We start from the raw sequence: 6,357 nt of genomic DNA on the forward strand, positions 1-6,357 counted from the left end.
TTACGAAGATTAAGAAAAAAGAAGATTCAAAATTCAAAACTATATTTAGGTACTATTTCTTCTTGTTTTGTTTTTCATTTTCTTTATGGGCTTTGGGATCTCTCTTTATTTCTCAATTCAATTATCTTTTAATTTTGAAATATGTATTTGAGTTATTATTAAATGGCTTAAAGAATCAAAGTTATCGTTTTTGGTTCCTGGTAAAGATCCTAAACCCATTAAAATTGTTGAAAGATTTTGATTAAGGGGTCTTTTATTTTAGGTTTACATCACCATATGGTTGATGAACTAGTATAGGTAGCTTTACATCCCAGTAATTTTATTTATTTATTTTAATAATTGAGAAATAGAGATTCGAACTTTGCTCTTTAAGTAGGAGATCATGTACCAACCAATGAGCCAAATACTCGGGTGCAGTAATTTTATTTAGTTGCTTTTGTTTTAGTAATGTTTTTTTTTTCTATCCCCGATAGTAGGTAAATATATTGAGGTTTAATCTGTATCGAATTTTATTAAAGTTGCTGATTAAAAATGTATCCAAATAACTAACTATCACTTTCCTAGAAACTATTATTTTTTTGTGAATATGACTCACAATAATTTGCTTATTTTCGAGGTTTGCTGGAAGTGTCCTTGAATGTTATGCAAGATTTGGAGTCATGTGGAGTGATTTGTGAGTGACATATACTTGTGTGAATTTTGAGCATCTTCTATCTTTTTATGCATCTTGGATTAATTGTATTTGATGCAATGCATATGTGGTTATAACGGACCATCTTGCCTGAATGATCAGTTTTTGGATAGTGATGACACAATATTTATTGATTTATATGTTTTGTTGTAGTTTATGGCTTGTCAAGAAATGCGTCCACCTAATTCAGAAATTTCAGAAAAACCAAAATATAATGCAAAATGGGATTTTGCAACTACCAAAATCTTATTTCAAGTTTATACAGATGAGATTCGTAAGTGTGGAAAACCAAAAATTTTGTCTAGAATTAAAAGATGAGAAATTGTAGTAGAGGAATTTAATACTCGTGCTAATAAACACTATACCCAAAAGCAATTAAAAAATAGACTGGATAGTCTAAAGAATGAATGGACTTTATGAAAACAATTGAAGGGCAAAGAAACCAGTTTGGGGAACCATGAGTCAGGAACCATTGAAACCGATGTTACATGGTGGGAAGCTAAAATAAAAGTAAGTATTTTAAATTTTATATGTTTCAGTTACTGTAAATTATTTTACATATGCACATTATTTAAAAGGTTCTTTTCTTTTTTATGTTTATGTAGGCCAATTCAAAATATGTCAAATTTCAGTATCACGGGCTGGAACATGCTAATGAATTGGAATTTATATTTGGAGAAACAATAGCCATTAATCAAAATACATGGACATCAGCCATGGGTGTACCAATTGAAGATACTGCCAAATCTACAAATCTAACTCCATTACAAGATAGTGTTGAGTTTAATGTTGAAGAAATCAATTGTGATGAAGATGACGGCCTTATGGTAAACACCCAAATCAAGAGGAAAAGAATGGTGCCAAAAGAAATGGGAAAAAAAGTAACAAAAGGTAAGGCAAAAACTGAGACTGCAACAAGCTTACAAAGAACATTGGAACGATTGTGTGAGGTAGTAGAAAGTCATAATGCAACTAAAAGTGTTGAAATTTCAGTGTCATCACAAGCCACAGGAGAATATAGTATTCCAGAGTGTGTTAGAGCATTGAAATCTCTACAAAATGAGAGGAGATTGAGTGCAAATGAATTCAATTTTGCATTACAATTGATTAAAAAGGAAGAAAATAGACTCATTTTTATTTCTTTACTAGATTTAAGTGATAAGCTAAACTGGATTCTATATGAGCATAATTTATCAAATAACTGTGGTGGGAATAGTTGATTAGTTTAGGATTTGATTTGTTTATTTTAGGTTTATGTTGAACTTTAAATTATTTGTTCTTTGTATTTGTGTTACTTATTGTTTTTGGTAAATATTATGTAGTGGATGTTGGTTATCTTAATATGGAAAGGCATCTAATACCCTATAAAGATGAAGATATCACATTCCTGATTTTAGAGGTAGTAGTTAATTAAAAAGTGTAGAATAAACATTTAACCATTCACATTCTTCATTAAGAAATGTCATTGAAGGAATAATTGGAGTTTGGAAAAACAACTGGCATATTTTATATGATATAAAGCCATTTCTATTGATGAAATAGGAAAAAAATTATTATTGCAATAATGACACTTTATAACTATATTCGATAGTGTGGTGATAGATGTAATTATAATCTCAATTATATTCTTGAGAGTCAAGAAGAAAGAAATAATGATGAAGAAATGGGTTCATATACTTATAAAAAAGCAGTAGATAATAGTTACTGTAGACACTAAAATTGTAATAAAATTAGAAACAAAAAAAATGAATTAAAAAAAAAGAAAGAGAAAGGGGAGAGGGGTACGACTGGCAGGGTGCGGACGCACCCTGCCAGACACCTCCTTCACCTTGTCAGACGCGAAAAATCCGTGTCTGGCAGGATAATGGAGGCACTACACTCGGTCAAAAGCCGAGTGTATAAAGCACTGTAGCAACCGGGGGATCGGGAGCCACAACTTGGAGCAAAAAAAAAAATCAAAAACAACCTGCAAAAATTCCTAAATTTCCTAGCAATCGAAAAACCACAACCAAAATGAAAAAAGAGAGACCAAAAAAACAAAAAGGGGTAGAGAGCCTTGGGGTTTTCTTTATCCCGTCGATTTTAGGGGAAAGGTTTGGGGTTTTTGGGTTACTGGTGGGCATAGAAGAGGGCTGTTTAGGGGAGATCTGAACGGTCGTCGATCTTAGGAAAAGAGAGAGAGTCGACCGATTGGCGATTAAGAGAGATCTGGAGATCAGACCGAGCGACGTTAAAGGGGGAAAAAGAGAGAGATGACCGGCGATTTGGAGGGATCTGGAGCTTTGGGTGGTCAGCTGTAGAAGGAAGAGAACTGTTTGGGAGAGAGCCGATCATTAACTGGCGACGCCGGCACAAGGAAGAGAAGGAGTTGCCGACGTAGGAAAGAGAGGAGAAAGAGTGGCCGACGGCTTGGGTAGAGAGAAGGGCGAAAGATCCGACGGGTAGAGAGAGAAAGTAAGAGGGGAAAATGAAAAGGGAGAAAAGAAAAGAAGTTTAAATAACTAGGGCTGAAGCACTAAACGGCGTCGTTTTGGGCAGTAGGAGGCTGTTGGGCAGGAGACAAACACAGTGCATTTTGGGAAGCAGGATCCGCGGGCTTCTAGTAGTGGGTTGGCCATTTGGGCCTTTTTTAGCCCACCAAGGTAAATCCCTAACCCTTTTGTGGATTTGTTTTTTGGCCCATTTTGTATGATTTCCATTTTAAAGAATATTAGGTAGAATTAATCCTAAATTATTATAGTATAAAATTTTAATCTTTTTTATGATATTTTAAGACTTAGGAGATTAATGCAAATGGAAGAATATAGAAACAATGAAGCATAAAAAAATAATAATAATAAGAAATATTTTTAAAGAATGTTTAGTTATACAAATAATTGAAGCTTAAGAAAATATTTACTAATAATAAATAAAATAATAATAATAAAAATAAATAAAATAAATAATAAATACAAAAATACAAAAATACCATGATATTAACCACAAGCATAATCTACCAATGATGGGATGATCGGTCGGGACGCGAGAAGTCGTAATCTTGGGCTCATGTTCCCTAGGTTTGGAATCCGAATCAAGGCTCCACCAGTACGATGGGAGGGCCTCGATTTCAAGATCTTGAAATTCTTAATAAATAAAGAATTTGATTATACAAAGTTATTCAATAAAAATAATAAATAAATAACAATAGATAAAAAAAGGATAAAAATAATTCAAATATATAATAAAATAATAAACTTATAAAAATGCAATATAAATAACAATTAAATAATAATAAATGATAAAAAAATAGATAATAATAAAAAATCTAAAACAACAACTAATTTAAAACTAAGCATTAAATATCAAGTGGCACAAGCTATGAATTAATAAATATTATAAAAAATATGAAGACAAAGATAAGAAAGAAAAAAGAATTAAATATAGATATATAAAATAAGATTTTAAGCTTTAGGTTTGGATAAAAGATTGTTTACGAAAAAATATAATAATAATAAAAATATAGAAATATAAAAAAATATAAAAATATAAAATAAAATAAAATAAATATAAAATTTTTGTCACTAAAGTAACATGGAATTATAAACAATTTATCTAATCATAAAAAGAAAATAGAAGAGTAACTTAAAATAAAAAAATGTAAAGTATAAAAAATAATAATTAGTAATAAAAATGGACAATTGCATTAGCATAGTATGTACATATATATTGCATCATGCATATCATTGCATATAAATATTTCTGTTTTCGAATTTAAGCCCCGATGATGGGATCTTCCGAGGATCTTGCGAAGGCGGGTATTTCTCAAAAAGTTTTCTAGGTGAAAAGATATCCTCGGGTCTCACCAGTATGATGGGAGGTCTCGAGAAACATCTTTAATAAAAGGTTTTTACCCGAATTAGGTTCATTATACATGAAAATGCTATTTTAAAAGAAAACGTATGATGACTCCGATGATGGGATGTATTCGTCGAATTTACGAAGGTGAGTTTCTCGGATAATTCCCTAGGTGAGAGAACATCCCGTATCCCACCAGTATGATGGGCAGATTCGAGAAAACGTCCTCGATAAAAGGTCATTCGTCTGACATTTTTATCTCACACCATGCATATCATTTTTCCTCACATTTTCATTCCATTTTAGGTTAAATAGGAGATAAAAAAAGAGAATAATGACTAAAGAAAAATAGTGAACTTAAAAAATTTAAAGCCTAATAGGATAATCTAAAAATGGTACCGTTCATGGAACGGGCATTCCGGGGTTGCTAATCCTTCCCCGAGCGTAACCGTACTCCCAAGCCTAGATCTAGAAAATCGTAGACCAGTTTAAGGTTCTTTTCGGTGGGCTTAAAAGTAATTTAAGGCTTTATCGATTAGAATCGAGTCAATAGGTGGCCAATCGCACCTAGTAAAAAAGATTGGTGGCGACTCCTAATTTTTCTTAGCCTTTAGAGTTTTCACTCCCGTTTGACGGTTTGGTTCCCGGACCAGCACGTTACGACAGTTGCATGGGTAGAATTCGTAATCAAATAATTGCTGCATTGATAGAAAATAAAAATTATTGATTTATAAATTATGTGTTATTTATAAATTATTTGTGAAATTTTTTTAAGATTTATTATTAATTATAAACTTTATGTTATATAAGAATATTTTTTATACTTTTAAAAATTTATTTTAAATAAATAAAAAAAATAAAATTAATTTTTTTCATTATGAACAAAGGAATTCGTGATTAAAAGAAAGTTATTTATTAAATACATTTTATGGTAATTTTAACTAAAATTAAATATTATATAAGTTGTTTTGCCCAACAGTTTATCTACAAAAAAGAGCTTATAAAAGTAAGTTTATTAAATAGAATTAGTTTAATTTTAAAAACTATTATTTTTCATAAAAATTTCATAATAAATATTAAGTCTAAAATAACTTTAAATTAGATTAAATAAATAACTAAATCATTTGAAAATCTAGAATATCTTATTGAGCTTGAAACCAAATCAAATACTAACATCTTAAACAACAAATTAGAATGGATAATGATGAATAACAATTATTAATTAATTTCTATTTGTATAATAGACGTTGTAATTGAAGCGTTGGTGGAAATTAAGTTCTAAAAATCCAATTACTATCATTTATATTTTGTATTTTAATTTTAAGGTAGATAATGTAGAAACTATTTATAAATTAAATCATATAAATAGTTTTTTTTTGTCTCTTTTATTTCTCGATATTTTCTTCTTTTGTTTTTGATACTCTTCTTTATAATCTACTATTACTACTATTATTTCTTTTGAAATTTGAGATTGATAACTGAGGAATGGAAAAAGAAAAAAAAGAAATAAAAGGGAAATAATACAAATAATTCAAAATAAACACTCGAGCATTTGATTCATTGGTTAGCGCATAATTTCTCTATTTAAAGAGTAAGGTTCGAATCCCTTTTCTACTAATTAAAAAAAAAATTCTAAACAATGTTAATTTTTGTTTAATTTAGATATTGGGAATTAAAATTTTGATAAAATGTAGTAGTACATGCTTTCATTATAATAATTTGAAACCTTTCAAAAAAATTATAATAATTTGAAAATTTAAGAAATTAAAATAAGAGTTTTGATCTTTGATTTGTAGGGCAAGGACCGGAACTTAATATGCTTAAATAAGTAT

This window comes from Theobroma cacao, chromosome 1 (genome assembly GCF_053813885.1).
Source record: "Theobroma cacao isolate CCN51 chromosome 1, ASM5381388v1, whole genome shotgun sequence".
In the NCBI taxonomy this organism is placed as follows: Eukaryota; Viridiplantae; Streptophyta; class Magnoliopsida; order Malvales; family Malvaceae; genus Theobroma; species Theobroma cacao.